Source organism: Phacochoerus africanus, chromosome 3 (genome assembly GCF_016906955.1).
Source record: "Phacochoerus africanus isolate WHEZ1 chromosome 3, ROS_Pafr_v1, whole genome shotgun sequence".
Lineage (NCBI taxonomy): Eukaryota > Metazoa > Chordata > Mammalia > Artiodactyla > Suidae > Phacochoerus > Phacochoerus africanus.
The window spans coordinates 9,848,820-9,874,135 of NC_062546.1; the positions used below are offsets into that span (position 1 = coordinate 9,848,820).

The 25,316-nt window shown below is 46.3% G+C and overlaps 1 pseudogene; it reads right to left on the reverse strand.

Moving 5' to 3' along the window:
- Positions 1 to 3,413: 3,413 nt before the first annotated feature.
- LOC125121846 (60S ribosomal protein L27a-like) lies at positions 3,414 to 24,105 on the reverse strand (annotated as a pseudogene).
- Positions 24,106 to 25,316: the final 1,211 nt, after the last annotated feature.

Sequence of the window (25,316 nt, forward strand, 5' to 3'; positions counted from 1 at the left end):
CAGTTGTTGTTATTTATAATAATAGTTACTGAGTACCTGGCGTGGACTTTCTATTTGTCGTCTAATCTAAGGGTCAGCCAACTTTGTCTGTAAAAGGACAGAGTAAATATTTAGGTTTTGCAAGCCATGCAGTCTCTGTGGCAACTCCTCAGCCTGCCTTTGAATGTGAAAACAGCCAAGCCCGTGTGTAAAGGAATGGGCGTGGCTATGTGCCAATAAGACTTTTTTAATGGACACTGAAATTTGAATTTCATAGAATTTTCATGTTTTTCTTCTTTTGATTTTTTTCCAGCCATTTAAAAATATAAAAACCAGGAGTTCCCGTCGTGGATCAGTGGTTAATGAACCCGACTAGCATCCATGAGGTCTCAGGTTCAATCCCTGGCCTCGCTCAGTGGGTCAAGGATCTGGCGTTGCCCTGAGCTGTGGTGCAGGTCACAGACGCGGCTCAGATCCCACGTTGCTGTGGCTCTGGCATAGGCCAGTGGCTACAGCTTTGATTTGACCCCTGGCCTGGGAACGTCCATATGCCATGGCTACAGCCCTAAAAGACAAAAAGACAAAAAGAAATAAATTAATTAAACTAAATAAAATAAATAAATAAAAATGCGAAAGCCATTCTTAGCTCATAGCTGTGCCAAAACAGAGGGTAGAACGTAGGCAGCCCATGGGTTATAATTTGTGCAGCCCTGTTCCAGCCTAACTTTCTCAACATACCTAAGGATAGAAGTTACTTGGCATCACTTGTCAATAAGGAAACTGAGACTCAGAAAGTTTTGTTAACTTGCCCAAAGTTACAGAGCCAGGAAGTGACAGGGCCAGGATTTAAACCCAGCTTGCTGATGGCAAAGCTCTCGTGTCTCTTCAGAGCTGGGTGGTCAGAAGCAATCACGTGACCTCCCCAAACCTCAGCCTTCTCAGAGTTCCAGGGTGGCTCAGGAAGTTAAGAACCTGGCATTGTCACTGGTGTGGCTTGGCTCACTACTGCCGTGCAGTTTCAGTCTTGGGCCCAGGAATTTCCACATGCAGCAGGTGCAGCCCAAACAAAAAACAAAACAAACAAAACCAAAACTCAGTGTTCTCATTTGTAACATGGAAATCTTGAAAATGTACCTTTCCATCTGTCAGCAGTGAGAATTTGAGGTAACCAAGTATGTTCTTGGCAGTACTAAGACGCCTGTTACAGAGGAGGAAACCAAAGCCCAGGGTGATTTGCTTGTTGGTATTGCATTAAGCCCCTATTGCATGAGTTTTCAAAACAAATTACCACTAACTGGATGGCTTGACCCAACAGAAATGTATTTTCTCAGAGTTGTGGAGCGCACAAGTCCCAAATCAAGGTGTCAGCAGGGCCAGGCTCTCCAAAGGTTCTGGGGGAGAATCCTTCCTGACCTCCTGGCGGCTCCTGGCATTTCTTGCCTTGTGGCCACATCACTCCAGCCTCTGCTTCGTCTTCACACGACCCTCCCTCTGTGTTTCTGGCTTCTCCTTTTTTAATAAGAACCTTTGTCATTGGATTTAGGGTCCACCTAGATGATCCAGAAGTATCTTAGCTCGAGATCCTTACCTTTAATTATTTGCAAAGACCCTTTTCCCAATGGACATCACGTTCACAGGCACGGGGAGGAGGATGTGGACCTGTATTTTAGAGGGAGCTCCCTTCAACCTGCTGCAGTTACATGGCTTGTCGGCTAGGGCTGGAACTAAGTCTTAAGCATCCTGACTCAGGATGGTCACTTACCCTCTTTCTATTGCAACTTCCTTAGTTGTGAAGTGGGAGTAACTAAGCGATCCGCTTCATTGGGTAGTTGGGTTCGTAGAAGCCCAGTCTGTGATCCTAGTCTTATACACGAAAGTACATTGCACAGTGTTGGGTTTATAGCTGGTAATGTGGAAAGGTTAGCTGTTGCGATCAGAAGCATTATCACCCCTTTTATGAGCATAAGCGCTTCCCTTCACTTGAATTAACAGACCATCCTTAGGGAAAGATGGCCTCAAACCACCAACTAGATGGATACCGTCAACAATTCAATTCTTTTTTTCATCTTATTATTTCCCCCCATGTAAATTGGTGCAGGATATGGAACCAGGGATCCTCCTTGGAAAGAAAAGTAATAAGTAATGTGAGGAAAGCACACTATGTACTATTCATTACCCTTTTTTTTTTTCTTTTCTTTTCTTTTTAGGGCCACACATGCAGCATATGGAAGTTCCCAGGCTAGGGGTCAAATAGGAGCTATAGCTTCTGGCCTGCACCACAGCCACAGTAACGTGGGATCTGAGCTGTGGCTGCGACCTACACTACAGCTCATGGCAACACCAGATACTTAACCCACTGAGCAAGGCCAGGGATTGAACTCAAATCCTCGTGGATACCAGTCTGGCTCATTACCACTGAGCCACGACAGGAACTCCAACATTCCTTTTGTTTGTTTGTTTGTTTGTTTGTTTTCACAATTAGACTCTAAACTCCTGACATCAGTGTCCAGTTACTTTTAAACATACAGGACAGTCTTGGGAAGGATTTTAACCCAGAAGAACCTACGTTCTGTGCAACTGCCTTCTTCCAGGAAGTTCTGACTGGGGGAAACTTTCATACAAATTGATTTCATACCATTTTCTGTGTCAAGCTTAAGGCTCTTTAAATTTATCTCTTTCCATCTTTGGTAACCTCAATTGAATTACTAGGTAAAATATACCCTGCTAGTCTCACTAATCTGACTGCCTGTAATTGGAGGTTTTAATTACCAGCAGTATTTTCATAGTGGAAGGATCCTGCCTTGCAGTTTAGCATCTCAATTTATCTCCTTGGCAGCAGCAAGGTTATTTGAAAGCCTGAAATGTGAAGACACAGTTCAACGCAGTAGGGGATCTAGGGACTTCTGGGGTGAACTGCAGTGACCCAGCTTCACAAGTGAACTTTTCTCGAAACAAGATTGCAAGTAAAGGTGGTGATCACGTACCCAACCACCACCTTCCCTTTCTCCCTTGAGATCAGATCTCAAATTCTATTCCAGTATCTGGAGGTGGGTACTCAAGAAAAGTGAGCTCCCACCACCTCTCCACCCATCCATTGAGCCCTCTTGCCAGAGAATGTTCCAGAAGTACACATGTGACCCAGTTTTGGCCACAGATGAAAGGGAAAACCTGCTGGAGGACTTTTGCAGGAAGGTTCTCCTTCTCTATACAGATGGATGCTCAAGGATAGATCCCCTTTTCCTGCATTTGGTATCGTCGTGGGAGGAAGTGCTGGGGCCGCAGCAGCCATTTTGTGACTATGAGGACACTTGCTCAGGGCCAAAGTGAAAATGACAAGTATGATGCGGTGGAAGGATGGAGAGGGCTGGTTTCTTCTCCTCCTCCTCCTCCTCTTCCCCACATGTTAACATTTAATGAATTTCCACCATGTGGTTTCAAGCTACCAGGACACAGGACCCCCCCGCACCCTCAATCTTCTCTTTAGCTCGTCTGCTGAAGAATTTGATCTTCACGATGACAGGCTGCTTTGGGAGCTTTCTCTTCCCTAGAACTTTGTAGTAGCCAATCGTACCACATCAGTGATGGGGCAGCTCCAGTCTTGTTCTTTGTAGCATTTACCCATGTCTGCTCACTGATAAAGATCCACAATTTGTCAAGGTTGACAGTGGGCAGAAGCCCTGGTTCCTCTTTAAGTGGTACCGCCTCATACCAACTTTTCCAGAGTATTCCGGGTGATATTTGTCGAGGTTGATCCTGTAACAATGCATGCCACCAGCATTATCCTGGCCTCCTGGGTGCTTCTGGTGTTTGCCGATGCAGCCGTGGCCATGGCTCACGTGGCCCCTGAGTTTCCGCGTCTTCCTTAGTGTGGATGGCACGTCAGCAGCCACAACGAAAGAGGAGGGCTGGTTTCTTAATGGTGCTGGTGATCTCCTGAAAAGGTCCTGGAACAGCCAACCTCTGGGGTCCTGTAAAGTGAAGTAAAGATGGCCCTAATGGTCACCCAGATTTCATCCCTCTAATGTCACTTGCGGCTGAAAACATCCTGATAGGGGGATGTTCACAGCGTTTCCCTCTCCCGTCTCCCTTGACACGTGAGAAATGGAACTGCCTCACACTTGAAATAAGGGGTATCATAGAGTACTCTGAAAGTTTATGGGATTCACCTCCACCCTGATGGTGAAGGACACAGGCTTTGAAAGTCACCTGTGCTGGGCTCAAAGCCCCACTCAGCCTCGCACCTGTGACCCTACCTGTGAAACAGATGGGGACAGTCACATTGCTTTCTGTACAGAAAGGCCTCTCCTCCCTCATGTGGTGCTTTGCTTTCTCTTCCTTCCTTCCTTCCTCCCTTCCTTCGTTTCTTCCTTTCGTATTAGTCACCTTGGGTTTCCATCATAGAAAACCACAGACTGGATGGTATAACAACAGAAATGTATTCTCTCACAATGGAGGCTGGAAGTCCAAGGTCAAGGTTGGTTTCTGGTGAGAGCTTTGTCTTCAGCATGTAGATCATGCCTTCGTGCTATGTCCTCAAATGGCCTTTTTCTCTGTGCATTCGAGAGAAGAAAGAGACCTCTGGTGTCTCTGTCTCTTATAAAGACATCAGTCTTACTTCATTAGGGCTCCACCCTTATTTTATTTTATTTTTTCTTTTTAGGGTCACACCTGTGGCCTATGGAAGTTCCCAGGTTGAATCAGAGCTGCAGCTGCCAGCATACACCACAGCCACAGCAACACCAGATTCAAGCTGCATCTGTGACCTACACCACAGCTCATGGCAACACCGGTTCCTTAACCCACTGTGCAAGGCCAGGGATCAACACTGCATCCTTATAGATACTAGTCAGGTTTGTTACCACGGAGGCATGACAGAAATTTAAATCTGTAATTTTAAATTTTCTATTAGCTTTCTTTAAAAAGCAAAAAGAAACAAAAAGCTAAAAGGTGAAATTAATTTTTTTAACAATATATCTTATTTAACCAAATATATCTAACATTTCATTTTAACACATCATTGATACAAAAACTTATTCAACATTAGACTTTCTTTTCATACTAAGTCTTTGAAATCAGGTGTGTCTTTTACACTTAGGGGACATCTCAGCCCAGACCAGCTGCATCTCAAGTGCCCAGGAGCCACCTGTGCCAGTGGCTACTGTATTGGACCACACACATCCAGAGAGAGCTTGTCAGCGAGTTCCCTGGTGGCCTAGCCGTTAAGGATTCAGCATTGCCACTGATGTGGCTCAGGTTCCATCCCTGGCCTAGGAACTCCTGTACTCTGTGGAAAAAGACAGAGCTTGAAAGAATGACCTCCAGTTCCTTCCCCTTCTATCCATTCAAAAAAAAATTTTTTAATTGAACTTGTAAAGTTGTTGAATAGGTATTGCACATACGTGATACAAAAGTTTAGTGGGTGCGAAATTCTATACAGTGTAGGAGTTCCCGTCGTGGCTCAGGGGAAATGAATCTGACTAGTATCCTTGAGGATGCAGGTTTGATGCCTGGCCACGTTCAGTGGGTTAAGGATCCGGCGTTGCTGTGAGCTGTGGTGTAGGTCGCAGATGTGGCTGGGATCCGGCGTTGCTGTGAGCTGTGGTGTAGGTCGCAGATGTGGCTGGGATCCAGTGTTGCTGTGGCTGGAACGTGGGCCAGTGGCTACAGTTCTGATTTTACCCCTAGCCTGGGAACCTCCACATGCCACAGGTACAGCCCTAAAATAGACCAAAAAAAAAAAAATTCTACAGTGAATAGTAAATGTTACCTCCTCCTTGTCTTTCAGAAACTAAGTTTCCAGCCCCAGAGGCAGCCACAGTTAATAGATTCTCAGATTCCCCTGCCTCCTTCCAGAGATGTTCTAAACTCCAAAAGCATATGTGAACATATGTATCCTGCTCACGTGTGTCTACGTAAATACCTAGTTATACGCATATATTGTTTTTTACTCTCTTCTCTACACAAACATGAGCCCTATATACACCCTGTCCATACCCTGATCTTTTTCGCTTAACACTAACCAGGCTGCTTGCTAGTTGCATAACACTGGGCGAGTTAGTAAATTTCTCTGTGCCTCAGTTTCCTCCTCTGTGAGGTGGAGGGGACGATACTTAAACACTCCAGAAGGGTATTGAGAGCATTAAGTAAGTAAAGAAGCACTTATGACTTAGAATGGAAGTTCCTATTGTGGCTCAGTGGGTTAAGAACGTGACACTGTCTGTGAGGATGTGGGTTCGACCCCTGGCCTCACTCAGTAGGTTTAGGATCTGGCATTGCCATGAGCTCTGGTGTAGGTCAAAGATGTGGCTTGGATCTACTCTTGCCGTAGTTGTGGTATAGACCACAGCTGCGGCTCCAATTTGACTCCCAGCCTGGGAGCTTCCATATGCTGCAGGTACAGCCTTAAAAAAAAAAAAGAAAGGAAAGACTTAGAGTAATTCCTGGCACATTCAATAAATATTAGCCCTTTTTTAGTAGCCACAGAGACGTCCGTTGCATGGCTCCCCTCTAAGTGACAGAAGCTGGCCCTGTTCATGTACTTTTTAGTTGCTTTTCTCCTCAATCTCTTTCTCCCACAAGGAAGGCCTCAGTGAGTAATCTTGCATGTCTGTCATTTTGTTTATGTGCGGATGCACTGGAGGGCCCTTCCCAGAACTGGAATTTCTGGTCTGGGGGTAGGGGCACGTTTAGGGTGGGTTTCACGGCCGAATTATCTTCCCGGGAGAGCCCACTGTCGACAGTTGCACCTGCGGTGTGGGAGCGGTGCCTTCGCCCAATGGCAATCATCACCTTTGTTTGTCCTCTGCCGGCGCGATAGCGGGAGCCGCCGCGGCCTTGAGGGTGTGCCGTTTGCCCTCCTCTCGCGGCCAGGCTGGGCGTCTTTTCATACGTCTAAGGGCTTTTCAAGGAACCTTTGCTCGTGTTCCTCTCAGGTTATTGGACTCGGCCTCTTTGGACCCTGTCTCTGCACACCACCTAGACGCCTTTTTCCCCCACACCCTTCCTGGCAGTAATCTGCATTTCCTTTCTGATGTCATCTTGAGCTACACTTTCAGTCTCGTCTTGTTCCGTTTGCACACGGAATAACATATGTCCTTGGTCAAATCGTAAAATAGCTCCAGGGCAGGGCGTGGGCTTCTTTATCCCGAGAATGCCAGGCTCTGGGCCTTGAGGAAGGCAGACTTTTGATGAATACTTCTCAATTTAATTTTGTAAGTGAAAATCAGTGGCAGGTAGTTATAGAAAAAAGAACATCATGCTCCCAACATCTGATTTTTTGAATTGTTCATTTTATCCCATCATTAAAATCACAAAACCATTAGCTCTTATTATTTTAAAATGACTAAAATTAATTATTAAAACTATTGGGTTCTTATTATTAAATTATCAAAAATTCAAGCACCTTAAGAGCAAAGACAGTTTCTCTCTCCCCAAAAAGGACTACCTTTTTTTGGTTTTTTTGGCCACACACACAGCGTGCAGAAGTTCCCAGGCCAGGGATGGATCCCATTCCCAAGCCACTGCAGTGACACTGCCAGATCCTTAGCCGTCTGTGCCACAAGAGAACTCCCAAAGAGTAAATGGCTTGTGGCGTTCCCATTGTGGCACAGCAGAAACGAATCCGACTAGAATCCATGAGGATGGCAGTTCAATCCTTGGCCTTGCTCAGTGGGTTAAGGATCTGGCGTTGCCGTGAGCTGTGGTGAGGGCACAGATGCGGCTTGGATCCACTGTTGTTGTGGCTGTGGTGTGGGCCAGCAGCTGTAGCTCTGATTCAGCCCCAAGCCTTGGGAACCTCCATATGCCATGGGCACAGCCCTAAAAAGCAAAAAAAAAAAAAAAAAAAAGGAATTCCCTTCATGGATCCAGTGGTTAACTAATCCAACTAGGAACCATGAGGTTGCGGGTTCAATCCCTGGACTTTCTCAGGGGGTTAAGGATCCGGTGTTGCTGTGAGCTGTGGTGTGGGCTGCAGACGTGGCTTGGATCTGGCATTGCTGTGGCTTTGGCGTAGGTCAGCGGCAACAGCTCCAATTCGACCCCGTAGCCTGGGAACCTTCATATGCCATGGGTGCGGCCCTAGAAAAGACAAAAAGACCAAAAAAAAAAAAAGGCTTGTAAAACACTTTTAAAGATTTTACCCACAATGATACAAACTTAAGAGTTCCGTCATGGCTCAGTGGTTAGCAAACCCGACTAGCACCCATGAGGACACGGGTTCAATCCCTGGCCTTGCTCAGTGGGTTAAGGATCTGGCGTTGCCGTGTTGGATCCTGAGCTGCTGTGGCTGTGGTGTAGGCTGGTGGCTATAGCTCCAATTGGAACCTCCATATGTCGCAAGTGCGGCCCTAAAAAGACAAAAAACAAAACAAAAGCAAAAACAAAACAAACTTATACAACAAGTGTAGGGGTATGTATGTGTGTGTGTTTGTGTATCAACGTAAGGCGGAAACACAGTTTGGGAAAGGTTGTTAGTAAAAATCAGATCCTATATTTTGTTTTTTAATCTATGATTCTTTCACTTCCATCACTTTTTCAACAAGTATTTATTGAGCGCTTACCAGGCACCAGGCACCTTGTTTTGTTTTGTTTGCTCAAAAGTGCATTTTTTTTGTTTTTGTGTCTTAGCAAGTGATTTCTGCGATCAAGGAAATTTGGGAAACACTGAGATGGTCCCAGAATCCTGGGCTTAGAATAACCTGTCTTTTCCTCTGTCTCCATACAGCGCATCCAATGCATCCACATGAATCTAGAATCTGTTGTAGGTTAAAAGACTTCCGGTGAAAGACTTTAGCACCCTCTTCGCTAGCACCTGCTCAGCTCTGTTCTTTGAAGGAGAAGGTCTTTATAACCGATAATAAAGGATGCGGGAAAGCGGACCTGGGTCAGGAGGATAACACCTGGCTCCTTGTTGAATTCAGGAGACGTGTTAGCATCAAAGAGTCTGGTCCCTGTGGTGGTTGAATCCTGTTGGGCAGACATGTAACTTTGCTAGAGGGGACAGTCAGCTCCTCTGAACCTTCAGTTTCAAAGGAGTTAGTTCTCAAAGCTAGTGTGTAGAGGGGGAAGAAATCAAGTATGATCAAAAATTACCCTAGAACACGCTTCTGTTATCCTGGTGGTGCAGACAGGGACCAGGCAGAGCTCAGCACCAGGGAAAGAACGCCCGCTTCATCTCTTCGCTGAAATAGTGCACACGGTTTCCTCGGTAACGTTAATCGTTAATCTTTCTCTCACTCCCTCCTCCCCCCCCCCCCCCCGCCCCCACCCCACATACATAGTCGAATTCAGGAAGGTTAAATGGTAATGACTGCACTCTAATAGTAACTACCCTGTTTGGTTTTTCTGATGATTAAAAATATAATTCATGTAACGAGTTCCTGTTGTGGCACAGCGATAATGAACCTGACTAGTTTCCATGAGGATGCTGGTTCCATCTCTGGCCTCACTCTGTCGGTTAAGGATCCGCTGTTGCCGTGAGCGGTGGTGTAGGCCGCAGACATGGCTTGGATCCTGCATTGCTGTGGCTGTGGCGTAGGCCGGCCCCTGCAGCTCCAGTTCAACCCCAGGCCTAGGAACATCCATGTGCCACTGGAGTGGCCCTAAAAGCAAAAAACAAACAAAAAATATAGTTCATGTAAAGCAACTAGTTCAGGGCCTGGCGCATGATAAACATTAAGCAAATTTTAGCTCTCATCATTATTCCCACTATTACTTCTCTACTAAAAAAAAGTATCCTTTTTTTGGCTGGGGGCACTCTTACAGCACGTGTCAAGTTCCTGGGCCAGGAATCGAACCCATGCCACTGCAGTGATAATGTCAGATCCTTAACCTGCTGTCTCCAAAGGAACTCCAAATTGTCCTTCTTTGGAAGGACAGGATACACACTTATACACAAGCCAGATTTTACATTTCATTTCTTGAATCCAGATTTTATATTTCATTCTATCTTAGTCATGCAAGCCCACTGCCAGCAAAATAACAGACAAATAATATTGTCTTCATCCCGTGAGTGGATTCATGGCACAGTCACTGGCAAATAAGTGATTGATAAACACTTGCTGAATGAATTACAGAATCTGTGGTTCAAAAATGATAAGGGGAGTTCCCAGGAACTCAGCTGGTTAAGAGCCCGACATAGGGTCCTTGAGGATGTGGGTTCAATCCCTGGCCCCGTTCCCTGGGTCAGAGACCTGGCATTGCTGCCAGCTGCATTATAGGTTGTGGATGCAGCTTGGATCTGGTGCTGCTTTGGTTGTGGTGTAGGCCAGCAGCTGTAGCTCCAATTCAAGCCCTAACCCGGGAAACTCCATATGCCGCAGGTGAACTTCCATGTGCCTAAAAAGAAAAAAAAAAAAAGTGATAAAGGCAAAATAAAGGAGGAAGACAATCTGATAATAGCCCTTGCCTAATATCATCAGGATTTTTAAAAAAATAAGTCCAATATTTAATATATGCCTAAACCGGCTTTGGCATTTAAAAAAGCAATCTACTCTTCCCTTTATTCTCTAAGTTCGTCTTACATTCCTACTCTGTGCCAGGCTCTGAGCCAGGCCCGGAGGTCTGGTGATGACAGATAAGAGCCCTTATAGACCCTTGGGGAAAAGCCATGAACAAGGACCATCCAAGAGATTGTTTCAGATTCAGTCCTTCATGCCGGAAATGACAGAGTGATGGGATAGAAAGGGACCGAAGAGGAAACCGACCTCTACAGGGATTCAGGGAAGGCTTCCCAGGCGGGGTGGGGGGGATGTGAGATGAGATCCAGAGTGATAACAGTGTTGAAATCTAGAAACAGTGTTTTAAGAAAAATGTTTGGGGAGTTCCCGTCGTGGCGCAGTGGTTAACAAATCCGACTAGGAACCATGAGGTTGCGGGTTCGGTCCCTGCCCTTGCTCAGTGGGTTAACGATTCGGCGTTGCCGTGAGCTGTGGTGTAGGTTGCAGACGCGGCTCAGATCCCGCATTGCTGTGGCTCTGGCATAGGCCGGTGGCTACAGCTCCGATTCGACCCCTAGCCTGGGAACCTCCATATGCCGCGGGAGCGGCCCAAGAAACAGCAATAACAACAACAACAACAAAAGAGACAAAAGACAAAAAAAAGAAAGAAAGAAAAATGTTTGAAGGTGTGGTATAGTCTAAAGTGAAAACTTCATCCGCACGCTCCTCTTTAAAGAGAAATCATGGAGTTCCTGTATGATTCAATGGGTTAAGAACTCGGCCACATCCATGAGGATTCGAATTTAATCCCTCGCCTCGCTCAGCGGGTTAAGGATCTGGCATTGCTGGGAGCTGCAGTGTGGGTCGTGGATGAGGCTCGGATCTGGTGTTGCCATGGGTGTGGGCCAGGAGCTACAGCTCCAATTCGACCCCTAGCCTGGGAACTTCCATATGCTGTGGGCACAGCCCTAAAAAGACAAAAGAATAAAATTATGTAAACTTTTAAAATAAAGAGGAATCATGGCAAAGCATTTAAAGACGGATAGGGCTCTCAAGCCTTTTGGGACGAACTGCATTCTGCCTATGGAATGTGTTATCTCTTTCAATAAATCTACTTCTTGCCTATCAAAAATAAATAGGAAAAAAAAAAAGACTAAATAGGAGTTCCCATCATGGCTCAGTGGTTAACGAATCTGACTAGGAACCGTGAGGTTGTGGGTTCGATCCCTGGCCTTGCTCAGTGGGTTAAGGATCCAGCATTGACATGAACTGTGGTGTAGGTCGCAGATGCGGCTTAGATCTGGCATTGCTGTGGCTGTGGCACAGGCCAGCAGCTACAGCTCCGATTGGACCCCTAGCCTGGGAACCTCCATATGCCATGGGAGCGGCCCTAGAAAAGGCAAAAAGACAAATAAATAAATAGGTAGATAGGAGTCCCCTGGTGACTCAGTGGATTAAGGATCTGGCACTGTTACTGCTGTGGCTCTGGTTACAGGTGTGGCCTGGGTGCAATCCCTGGCCCAGGAACTTCTGCATATGTCATATGCGTGAACAAAACCAACAGTAGATCTGGGACCATAGATACATACTGCCTTGAGATTTAAAAATAAATAAATAGTAAAAATAAAAGACTGGTCATACCTATTCTAGAAACAATGCAGACAAAGGGGACCCCTTATAAACTGCTATTTGGGAGTGAAAATTGCTACAAATGAAAACAATTGATGACATCTAGTTAAAGCTGAAGGTATGAATTCCCTACAACCTAATTCAATGACTAGTTATGTTCTTTAGATTAAACCCTTAAAAATCTTTCCTTTTAGAGAAACAAGAGAAGTTTCTTTTAAATTCTGAAATCAGGGAGTTCCCGTTGTGGCTCAGTGGTTAAGGAATCCGACTAGGAACCATGAGGTTTCGGGTTCGATCCCTGGCCTTGCTTGGTGGGTTAAGGATCCTGCGTTGCCATGAGCTGTGGTGTAGGTTGCAGACACGGCTTGGATCCCGAGTTGCTGTGGCTCTGGCGTAGGCCGGTGGCTATGGTTCTGATTTGACCCCTAGCCTGGGAACCTCCATATGCCATGAGAGTGGCCCAAGAAATGGCAAAAAAGACTAAATAAATAAATAAATTCTGAAGTCATTCTCTAAGGCAAAAGGAATTAACACAACAGTCTATAATAGGTAAGTCTATTTATAGACTTACCTGTATGTGCCAGGTACTAGTCAAGGCTCTAAGAAAACCACGTGGTGCGGGAAACCATCAAAGACTGTGGCCTCATGGACAGTAGGGGGAAGACACACCAGAAACGAATATAAAGCCCCCATTCTCGCCGCATCCTCAATGTATATACCCAGTTTGGGAGGCTGGTTGTACCCAAGAGGAAACTGAGCCCCAGCGAAATTGGCATTTGCCAGGAGGCTGTCCTAGCCCTGCACCGTAGCCCCTGGACTCCCCTTGGGTGTCTACCCTCCCCACTGGACCCCCTGGGAAGACAGGTGTGAGTTCTCGTTTATTACACTGGGTGCCCACTGCCTGGCTCATGAAGATGTATGTAGGCTGGAGGTGAGAGTAGGAAGATAGGAGAACTATCCAGAACCAACACCTGCAGAAAAACCTGGGAGAAGGGAGGTTTCAGAATGAGCTACTAAGACATGGAAGCAGAATCCATAGAGATGGGAAAAAAGGAGGCGCCTTTGCTCCGCGCCTCTCTCTGCTGGAGCACCTTACCCACCTTCTCGCCTTGGATCTTTGAAGAAAATCCCACCGCTCGTCCTTGGCAGCACCAGGGTTGGAACCCCAGCTGTCTCCAGGATGTGCTCCACCACCGAAACAACAAAAGCAGACAAAACTCTGACCCTGAGGGGGCAGTAGGAAGAGAAGTCAAGGCAGGAGGAGGAAAATCACCCTCAGGGGCCCCCTGGTTAATTTTTATTCTCTGATGAGGAAGCCCTGTTGGGCGGGCAGCAGCCCACAGGACAGAGTGGGCCTCTTGCCGCTGAACGTGAGGGACCCTCATGAGGACATTACAGAGTTGTCTCTTCATACATTTTTTTTCTAACAAGACAGTTTACAAGTACAGAAGGGAGGTCCGTGGTGGTGCAGCAGGCTAAGGATCCAGTGTTGTCCCCGCTGTGGCTCGGGTGCGATCCATGGCCTGGGAACTTCTGCATCCAGTCGGGGTGGCCAGAAATGTAAAAAGTGAAAAAATAAAAATATAGAAAAATAGAAAAAATAATACAATGAACATCCCCGTATCCTTCACCCACAAGAAACTACCGTTAACATTGCGTTTTAGCTTTAAGACATTTCTATTGTTAAAAATGGCAAGTGAGTGATTTCCTTTTATTCCATCTTTCTTTGCACGTACCTTGTTTCTCTTTCTACTAAATTCCTAATTTAAACATTACCTTATTTACTCTGAACCTTTCTTTTCTAAAAAAATACATTCAAAGCTCTGTATTTTTCTCCCGTCACATTAGGTGCATCTCCCATTTTTTAAAAAGGCGATCCTGTTTATATATATGCATGTGCATAATTATGTTTCATAAATATATGATGTTTACTATTACAGTTATTTCATTTTCTTCACTTTATTTCCTAATTTCTCCCAACCTTCCGCCCCTTTTCCCTAAGGCTCCTGCATCCCACTCAGCCCCCTCAAAGAACCAGTCTTTGCAGTGACGTTCCTGTCGTCTCAGATTTTAATCCAGGATCAAGTAATTCTGGGCAGCGATAGTTTATCATCATTTGTTTTACTGAAACGGAGTAATATTTGGCACTTTATTTCATCTTATTCTAGTCACTCAACAATACTTCATGGAAATTCATCTGACACAATTCTTAATAGACGTATTCCTTTTTACTTACTGTTTTACTGTATTATCTGCACAGTCGCCACTCAGTAACCCCTGGGGCATTGGTTCCAGGTCTCCCACCCGCCATGCCCAAATCCACGTCCCTTCCGGCAGATAACAGAGTACAGGCAGCCCTCTGTCACTGCGGGTTCCATCTCCACAGATCCAAAGAGCCGATGGTATAATAGTCCACAATATGAACGTGCCAGTATTTATTCCTTTTGTTTCCAGGTTTTTGCTACCACAAACAAAGCTACAAGGTACATCTCTCAGTATTAAAAAAAAAAAAAAAAATCATGGCTGAGCGATGAAATCCTACCACACAGCACAGGGAAATATATCCAGTCTCTTGGGATAGACCATGATGGAAGATAATAAAAGAAATGGGTATATATGTATGACGAGGTCCCTTTGCTGTATAGCAGAAATTGGCACAACATTGTAAATCAACTGTAATTTAAAAAGACAAAAGCAAAACGAAAAATCCCACGCATCCTAGGAATAGAAGGTGGCTTCAGCAGACCTGAACTGAGAGGCTCAACTGTGAGGGTCCGTCTCTGGTCTGCCTTCCAGCATCTGTACAATAGGGAGGTCAAATTAGAAGAGGACCAGGGTGGGTCCCTCCTTGCTGATAGTATTTATAGTCAAATCGTGCAGTCACGCAGCACAAACAAATCAAGTCCCCAACACGTGCATGCACCAACCTGGGCACTGTGACTTGACCAGGAAGAGGGCAGAGCTGCCATCCTGCTGGGGAAAAACAGATGATAAACATGGAAGTAAATGCCACCAACTCTATGCATTGAAGAGGACTGGGGGTTTCAGGAACATGGAGGTGGTTTCTCTGAACCGGTGGTATTTCCAGAGATGTGACTTGGTCAGTAATCCAAATGATTCTCATGACACTAAAGCCATGTGTATCCTGCTGTGCCCACAGCTCTTTCAGATCCTTGAGATTCAAGTGAGGGCACTCTTACAATTAGTCTAGTTTCTAGACCTTCAGAGTCTTGTCTTGTAGGTCGGAAGCAAAGCCTGAGAACTCATTTTTGGAACACTCAGCAGGTGATTGAATACACTGTCAGATTTGGGAATGACGTCGTTAGAGAATTGTCAGAAAGCAGGTTTGAGCCCCAAACATCCAGTGAGAAGACTAGGGAGGAAGGAAAGTGGAGATTTGAATTCAAAGCACTGGCTCAGAGAATTTACTCTCCCTGCTCCAGAAAGTTTTGCCTTTCAAAATCTTTAACTGCAAAGAAAGAAAGAAATCCCAAAGGGACCTCCACCCCCTTCCCCAGGAAACATCCTAGGACTACTTCTAGGGCTTGACTCGTTTGATGTGCAATTAGAGATGTTAAGAAAATAATAATAATAACCAGCAGTGGGCTGCCGGAAACCCAGCAGAAAGAAAATTCTAGAATTGCAAATGTAAAGCTCTCACCCTCTGACAAAGATTATGCTGATGGGACTGAAAGCCAAAAACAGAAGCAGAAATGACCTGAGACTGGAATATCTGAGAAGTAGAAGGCCAGGGGGCAAGTCTTGATATCATCCCCCAACCCCATTATTTTTCTGGGAATAATAATAATACCCTCCTCACAGGGATGTCAGCAGGATTAAACATAAGACCTTCATCGTGTCAAGCGTTGAGAGGCCCTGAGAGCTTCGTAAGGGCTTGACCCACCCTGGGCTGGTTCCTGGCAGCTGCCTTCCTCCAGTGATGCCAATGTGTCTGAGAAATCCCTGTGGGTACGGTGGACAGTATTAGGACTTAGCTAGTGGGCTTCCCCAGGTGGCACATTGTGTATTTACTCCATCAGTTTGGAAAAGCAAACAGCCATGCTGACCTTTTTGATTTTTTTGCTTCTGTATTCCCCCCCCCGCCCCCGCAAGCCTGCATATTGGTTACGATCTTTATTAAAAACGGGGAAGATGCTCCAAAACGCACATGTGCAAAGGAGCCAGGGCTCCAATCAACGGGTTCTTTTTGTTTTACTGCCTTCCTTTCCCAACTATGCTGATGAAGGATGGAGGCAGGCTCTCTTTTGTGAGCCTGGCGCTGATTTTCTCCTGTCTTTGGGCTTAATCTCGCTGTTCTGAAAATTTCAATGTAGTCCATTTTAAGAGAGGCCCCAAAGGAAACTTTAACAGCTATTTCAAGGCGATGTTGTGAAAACAACCCCAAATTGTACCTGGTTTGTTCTGTTTACACAACTGTGAAGAGACAGAGAACAAAAATGTTGGAAAGTTGTTTCATTGGAATTTTCTCCTTAAAAAATATGTTAAAATATGAATTGCTTTAATACAGATACATGTTATTAAATGTGTATTTATACATGCATAAACATTTATGTATTTGTGTAATATGTACAAACCTGTAAATATGTACATAACACATATGTATTAAAATATGTATGTATTATGTATTGAAATGCATATGCAACTAAATACATATACGTACATATATATGAACCAAGCACGTGCTTCAAGTGGCATGATTGGATAAGATGGAATTTTTAACCTGAGTGTTGGCATTGACGTTCTTCCAGAGACCAATTTCTATAGCCCCATTTAAAACACTTATTGAATATTTTTGCTGGGTATGAGAGGGATACAGGTAGCTGATTTAAAAAATTGGGGAAAGGGCAGTGTAGAGAAGGAAATACCGTTGCTTGTCCAGCCACTCCCGGGTCAGGGCTCTAGCAGCCCGCCTGCTTCCTTATTTACTCATGTTCACGAGCTCTGCCCAAATTGCTCTTAGAAGAATCCAAAATGTTTTTGAGGGAAAGGGATGTGGAGGGCAGAGAGAGAGGAATGGATCATTTAGAAAAACAACTACAAAATGAAGAGCCTGGTTTGTGCTGTATCATCCTTCGCCTGCACCCCACCCCCACCGCCACAAGCCCTTCCCCCGCACTGCACCCCCCCCTCCCCGGGGGGGAGGCATTCACACTTTGTACCTGGGCTGCAAAGGGAGGGAATTTGCAGCCCTCGGTGAAAATGTTCAGGGTCAACTTATACACTCTTACGGTAAAGGTTAGGGAGTGGGCCAAGGGGGGGAGTATGGTTTTCACAGCTCCTAGGCTGGCTTTAGTCCTGGCCGACCAGCAAGCATCATGATAATACAATTTTGTATGTTAAACAACAGATGTCAAACAGAAGAAAGAGACGGGGTCTTTGCTTTTCTTCTCCTGTGGACCTTGCTCCCCAAAGCAGCCATTTTTTCAGTTGCCATGACAGTGGTAACAGGAGTTTATCATTTTCCCATGCCTGCTGTATGCTAATGCAGAGTCAGTTCTTGAGTGTTATCTGGTTGACGGAAGAAGGGTCCAAACCACAGGGGGACACGACCGCTGCGTTTTCGCTCTCCCCACAATCCTCAGCTCCCACTCAATGGGGCAGTTTCTGTAAAGCAGAAGTTCAGATTTGCCTGCCTATTAATATATGTCACAATCAGCCACCGGACTCTTGGTGCTCTGCTCACAGATTGACAAGCAGGTTAACCGTTGCTTTTTGTGGAAAGTCGCAAAGGACAAAAGTCGTCCGGAGAGTAACCAAATGTCATATCCACAAATCAAATATGTATATGAACTATCTCTATACCAATTCTACTCTTTCTTCCTGAGTGCTAATCTCACTTTCAAAACACCAGACCCATTTACACCCTGAGTGGAAGAAGAAAGTTCCTTTGAGACTTAGTAAAGCTGAGAAAATCATAATATTTTTATAAGAGTACCTTCTTTCAACAAACAGAGGTGATGTAGAAATTATGAAAATCACATTTGGAAGGCCTTCTTCTTAGAAGGAAAACGATGTATTCTTAAAAAATGGACAGAAAGGAAAAATGGAAAAGTAGTTAAACAGAGACATTCCTTATGTTATTCTTGGGGCTTTTCTGTGTGTTTGAAGTATTTTGTAATTCCTGAAAATTTGATGAATCGAAATCTTTCTGTTTGGCGTTTAATTAATATTGGTTAAGTCACAGCCAAGTGAGGAAAAAAGGAAAAAAAGAAGAAACAAGGCAGCAGAGCAGACGCAAAATCAAACCCCAAAGTGATTTATAGCGCACTCAGGTTTATTTCCCTCTTAATTTCTAACAGAATGTGGTGGTGATTGTCAGCTGATGTTTGCTTTTTTTTTTTTGGCTTCCTAATCCCTTTAAAAAAAGAAAATTCTTGCATCAATTGACCACTAAAATGATGACTTCAATTGTTGAGAGTTTATTCTCCGGAATTGAAAAACCGGTTGCTTTTATATGCATTGTCCGCCTCATTTTTTAGGCATCTGGCACATTTTATTCCTTTTTTGTTATTTTGAGTTGTTCTTTTATCATTATCTGCAGGAAGCAGCATTAGCATGCCCAAGATAAGACCAGGGATCCAGATGTGCATATCAAAGGATGAACAGCTACTTATTAAGAAAACTTTTCTTTTTAAGCCCTGCTTCTGTTCAAAGGCATAATAAAGCCTATGGCGTTAGTGACAAACTGGTAATTCAATGCCTTGTCACCGCCATGCATTGGAATGGGGGGAAAAAAACACAGGGCAAAGAAATTGGTAAGGTCCGCACTTTAGAATTCTGAAAAGACAGAACTAGTAAAAGTTCATCTTCTCCGGACATGTGCATTTATATCCTGCTGTGTTTATTCACTGTTTTCTAGGGGAAATGAATGAGCCACAAATGGGCTGCCTGGCTGTTATGACTAAGGATGAATTTTAAGTCACCACATTTTAGAAGAGTAAAATGCATTTATGCTGAAAGCATCTGACTCCAAGGCCAGAGACGGCGTGTGCTTCTCCTGCACTTGGGAATATCCTTAGTAACACACAAGGCGTGCATTCATGTGAAAGAGCCCAGCGCTGTGATAGCTGGTAAAGTAAATCTAAAAAGCCCTTCCACTGTTGCTCTGCTCCTAATGTTGGGTCTCGCCCTCCTCCCTCTAGTGTGTGTCTCTCTGTCCCTCGTGGGAATTTATATGCGTAGATGCACATAGCTACATACATATATGCAAAAAAGCACAGATCTACATACCTATATTTAGTGGTGGTGTTTTTTAAAATTAATGCTGGCGTACCATGGGAGTGCTTCCTTTATCTCAGTGGTTAGATTTGCCCATTTCCCAACGTGGCATGCATCAAAGGCCTCATTCTTTTCTTGTTTACGTTGGTGGTCCCTGAGTTGGCTGTACCCTATCCATAAAACCACTTCCTATTTGGCAGCCATTTAAGTTTCTTCTGGTGGTTCCCAACTGCAAAAAAAAAAAGGTGCAAAAAGTATCATTATACGTATTATTTTTGTGTTCTCATCCTCTCTTCTTTCTGTGCATTACTTTTCTTTCTCTGTTGCCTACACTATTTTCTTGGAATCAATGGGAAAAGTTATACGCATCCATATGCTGAAGTCTAAAGTAACTTAGAAATAAGTTAGTCTCTTGCCTTCACTTGAGATTTAAGACTTCAGAGAACTGTAATATGTCAATCAATTCTGAGGACGTGTGATTTCACTTGTGTCCTTCGGTTCCTGAGCCCAGTTCTACAGTTAAACAAAAAATGACCTCCACTTGTGGATCTTTTTAAAACTTAGCTGAGACTTAACTTTGTCCATGAGACTATCATTAGAGTTTTAAAAAGATACAGCTAGGGAGTTCCTGTTCTGGCTCAGTGGTAACGAACCCAACCAATATCTATGAGGATGCGGGTTTGATCCCTGGTCTTGTTCAGTGGGTTAAGGATCTGTGACCTGTGGTGTAGGTTGCAGACATGGCTCAGATCCTACGTTGTTGTGACTGTGCAGTAGGCCTGTGGCTCTAGCTCCAACTGGACCCCTAGCCTAGGAATTTCCTTATATGCAGGTGAGGCCCCAAAAAAGACCAAAAAAAAAAAAAAAGATATAAACTAGCTCTCCTGTTTGGTAAATAAGCAATGAAGTAAAGAAACTTTGCCCAGGGCATAAGTCAGCTAAATTAATTTTTATTAGAAAAATGATATTAGTCTAAATCCTATCACCTTAGACGTAGGGAATCTACACTGTGGATTAATTTCTAATAGTAGAAAGAAGAGAAATACACACTATCCGTTATTTCTTTAAAAAGTTATGGCACATGTAAAAATAATGATATAAAGAATGAGAAAATCCTCCAGCAGGAGAAGAAAGCGCAATTGCTCCTGGAAAGGCAAATTGTAAATCTACACGGGTGCTCTGTGACCTCTGTGCGGACAGTGAAGGAGGTAGACGGATGGATGGATGGAGTCATGCATAAGAATTATCACTGAGGTGTGGCAGGGGTGAGGGAAAGGAGGAGAGAAGTTAGGTATTGACATGTTTTCATATGAAATTATTGACAGTGGGCATGTCAATGTTTTCCCATTAAAAAAAAAAAAAATCCCTGTTGCCCGTTGTCGGAAAGACTGGAGGAGAGGCTGGTTATACCTTTCAACTGGTTGATTTTTTTTTTTTTTTGCTATTTCTTGGGCCGCTCCCACGGCATATGGAGGTTCCCAGGCCAGGGGTCCAACCGGAGCTGTAGCCACCGGCCTACGCCAGAGCCACAGCAATGCGGGATCCGAGCCGCATCTGCAACCTACAGCACAGCTCACGGCAACGCCGGATCGTTAACCCACTGAGCAAGGGCAGGGACCGAACCCACAACCTCATGGTTCCTAGTCGGATTGTTAACCACTGCGCCACGACGGGAACTCCTCAACTGGTTGATTTTTAACAGAAGGCTCGTTACAGAGTATCCACTGAGTTTACATCCTCGTCCTTTTTTTTTTTTTTCATGGGCATGTACCAAGTAGTTCAAAGGTCCAAAAATGGAAAATGGTTTGGAAAAAAAAACCCCTACCTGCTAGAACTGAGTCTCACTGGTACCATTTTTACTTGCATCTTCCTAGATATACTTGAAGCTTATTTAAGGAAGTACGTATATAACATGTTTATGGAAGTATAAGAAGCATAAAAATATCCTTTGTTTATTTTTCCACAAATGGTAGCCTGCTCTTCAAAGTGGCCTGGTTTTTGTTTTGGGGGTAATGACATATAAAGAAAATGCTTTTTATATAACTAAATGAATGACTAAGCACAAAGGCTAAACCCTCCTTGGGATTTAGGCAGCTTGGCTAACATTTGGCGCACTGGCTTATACGTATATTCAGAGTGAGTTTGGATTCAACATGACCATGGTCAGAGGACTCCCAGGGGACGAAGGGCTGTGGTTGGGGGTACCTCTCAGCTAAAAGGACGTGAATTGCTATGGCAAGATCCAGACTTTTTAACCTGTCAGTTCTGGGTTCCCATCCAAGCTGTAACACCTGCTTACTTGTTGTCTGCCATCAAGCATATTCACCTTGCTGAGCCTCAGTATCCCTGACTGCAAAATGGGCATAACAATGGTCACGACCTCCCAGGGTGATGCACGAGAACATGCTGTGAAATACCTGCCTCTCCCATGTGACGCACCCACTGAATGGCTCTTCGCTCACTGCGCTCCCTACCAGGAAACAGAGGGAAATGGGAAGAGGAAATCAGTAGAGTTCCCCTTGTGGTTCAGGGGGTTAAGGAGCTGACATTGTCTCTGAGGACGCAGGTTCAATCCCTGGCCTGTTCAGTGGGTTGAGAATCCAGCATGGCCATAAGCTGCAGTGTAGATCGCAAATATGGCTTGGCATGGCTGGTTGCTAGGCCCCAGGTGTGGCCTTGGGACTTCTAAAGGCCACAGGTATGGCTGGAAAAAGAACAATAAATCAAAAAATATTGAGAGGAAAGCAGTTTGCTTTTTCCTGGGAAAACAGTCCTAGACCAACTATTTGAAACTAGCTTCATTCTTCCTAGAGGCAGAGAGTTCTATGGAGGGAGGGCCAGTTCATAGCGGCCCAGAGTTCTCACCCTTGCTTCACGTACTGACCCCTCAGCCCACGCTTGAGTCCCCTGCTGGGGAGCTGGTTGCTGGTCCTGCATGAACTGTGTGGAGACGGTTAATATCGGAGCATGTACGTGGCTCTGAAGCTGTAAGATGTGATACAATCAGAAATCTGCGTCCTTCAGGAAGGACTCCAGTGATGCTTCTCAAGTTTGAGCATCTGTCAGAAACCCGCAGAGGCTCTTCTCACCCCCAGAGGGCTGGACCCCACCTCCAGGTTTTCTGCTTTGGGGATCTGGAATAGTACCCAAAACACTGCCCTTCTAACAGGGACCAAGCAGGTCCCTGATGGCTGAACAGGAGCAGGATCTGGTGGTGTCGCTGCTCTGGCTCTGGTTATTGGTGTGGTGCAGAGTTTTGGTTTTGGTTTTGGTTTTGGGGTGTTTTTATTTTGGCCCATTTAGGGCCACATCTGTGGCACACAGAAGATCCCAGCCTAGGGGTGGATTAGGTGCTGCGGGCACTGGCCGAAGCGACAGCCACAGCAACGCCGGATCCAAGCCGTGTCCGCAACCCAAACCCCAGGTCACGGCAATACCGGATCCTCACCCTACTGAGTGAGGCCAAGGATGGAACCCACACCCTCGTGCTTCCTAGTCAGATGCCTTTCTGCTGAGCCATGACAGGAACTCCTGTGGCGCAGGTTTGAGCTCTGGACTGGCATCTTCCAAGTGACATGGGTCAGCCAAGAAAAACGACAACCCCAAGCTACAAGGCAGGGAGGATCCTGCTTCTCGGGCACCCCGCTTTGAGAACCTTGGTTTGGAGTATGGGGTCCAAAGACAGGCCTTCTGATGTCTCACTCTGGCATTGTCACCCACTGGTTCTGTGATTCCAGGAGAGGGCTACCTCCCCCAGCCTCTGATCCCCATCTGTCCACTGGGAACAATGGTCACACACAGAGGGCTGCTCTGCAAGCTGGGTGGGTTTGTGGGCATGTCAGCATCTGCCCACAGGACCTGGAGCCTCTGGTGCATCCCTGGTAGTAACCGGGACGCAGGCTGGGCTGGATGCTCTCATGCCTTCTTGACCATGCTTTGAGGAATGATCACAGACAAGATGTCATAGAGCCCTTCCTTGGTGGGCAAAATAGGCTTCCTCTCCAACTAGGTCAAGAGGGGTTCCCGCTGTGGCACACGGGGTTCACGATCTGCTTGTCTGGGTGGCATTGCTGGTTCTATCCCTGGGCCAGAGGAGGAGGGTTTGGACCCAGCATTGGCATACCTGTGGCCGAGGCTGCAAGTGTGGCTCAGATACTACGCCTGGCCCGCAAACTGCCATATGCCGCAGGTGCAGAAGAAAAGGAAAACAGAAATAGGCCAATCAGTCTCGTGAAATAAAGTAGAAAAGGGTTTGCTTTGAAAGGACACAAAAATTCTCCTGCAGAAAAGGAATAAATATATATATTCCATTCATAATGGACATATCATGTATCAATCACATTTATGAACTTATGTGTCTATACATAGATGTGTGTATCCATACTACTACAGGATATAATAAAAAAAACTCACAGACACAGACAGGGACGATCACCCATCTGCCCCAGCCTCTCATCATCTCACCAGAAAAAGGCACATCTCATCATTGGGGGGTCACAGGGACCCCTCTAGCTTTTTCTCCAGTGACTCCGCTCTAAGCCCGTTCCTGAGCTTTCTCCTCAGACGACAGAGCTGTGAGAGGAAGGTGGATTCTGGTTGAAGGGAAGGGAGGGAAGGAAGGGGACAGCCTGACAGGCTCAGGGGACCACAGGTGGGAGAGCCCGTCTCTCCTGGCGGGTCCCCACTTGAGGGGGGCCTCCGGGGTGGGCCCGGTTGGGCCCGAACCACCTTGAGCCCAGTGGGCCCTGGCGTCCGCCTCCAGGCCCTGGGGTAGAGAGGGAAGTACCTCGTTCCCAGCGTCTTTCCAAACCGCATTCATGCGTCCATGCAGACCCCGCCTCTTGCCCCCCTGCCCTCTGCCCTGCGTGCGGGGCTCAAGGGTTCCCCAAGCCCGACCAGGTCCCAGCCCCACAGAGCGGCCGGCTGCCGTCCACTTGGAGGTGCCCGGTAGGAAGAGCCCCTAGATCCCTGTAGCAAAGAGCCCCGGGGGTGGGGGCTGGTGGCCAGCAGTCGTGCCCCGAAGGAACCGTGATCGGGAGGGACTCCGGGGAGGGCCCCCCCCGCCCTTTCACCCTGGTGGCCAGAGAAGGCTTCCTGGAGGAGGTGGCCTTTGAGCGGAGACTGGGCGACACGGGACCAGCCAGGGGAACATCTTGGGAAAGGCCAGGAGCCAGAACGGCCAGTGCAGATGCCCCGAGGAGGGCATAAGCCAGGGTCGGAGTTCTCCGCAGAAGCCCCCGGGCGGTCAGAGCCAGCTCGGAGAAGGCCTCCCCGGTGCCAAGAGAAAGGCAGGGGAAGGCCTTGGAAGATTTGGGGTTTGGGGAGGGCGTTTGGCCTTCTTTTGCATGTGTCAAGCCGAAAAACGAACCCCCCCCCCCCAAAACGGAAATGCATGCGGTGCCTATGAAGTCACGTTTCCCAGGATCTCAAATCCCTCTCCTGTAGAACGAAGCTTTGTGGTGTGAGAGGATCAATGGGAGGCGGCAACGATGGTTGACGGAAAAATGGACCTTTTATTGACATCAAAATACACTCCTTATGCTATTTGAAAGCGAGGGCTCAGAAGAAACAGGGAAAGAAGGGATGCCTCGGAACTCTACTAAAGGGCTCCCTGTGTGAGCAGCTACTACCGAGGCATTTGAGTGCCAGCCAGACGAACTAGAGGTGAGCGCATCACCTAAATGGAGCAGTTGGACTGGCAAGGGAGAAGTCCCAGTTCCTTGTCGAGAGAGGGAGAGGGAGAGGGAGAGGGAGAGGGAGAGACGTCCCAGGTGTGGGTCTCGGCGTGGCTGTGGGTGTTTAGGCCCCGCGGGTCGGACCACGGACTCAAACCCGTGTGGGGCTTTGGAAGCCAGGGCCCTCCCAGCCCGACCTTCCTGCTTCCTGGGCAGCCCGATGGGCCAGGGCATCCCCTGGGCCGTGCGGGCCCGGTTCGGCCCCGTGGGGACCAGCAGGCGCCAACGGCCTGCCCGGGAAGGGCTGGAGCTGGAACGGGAGGCGGGCCAGCCTCTGTCTCAGGGCCGCGTTTCC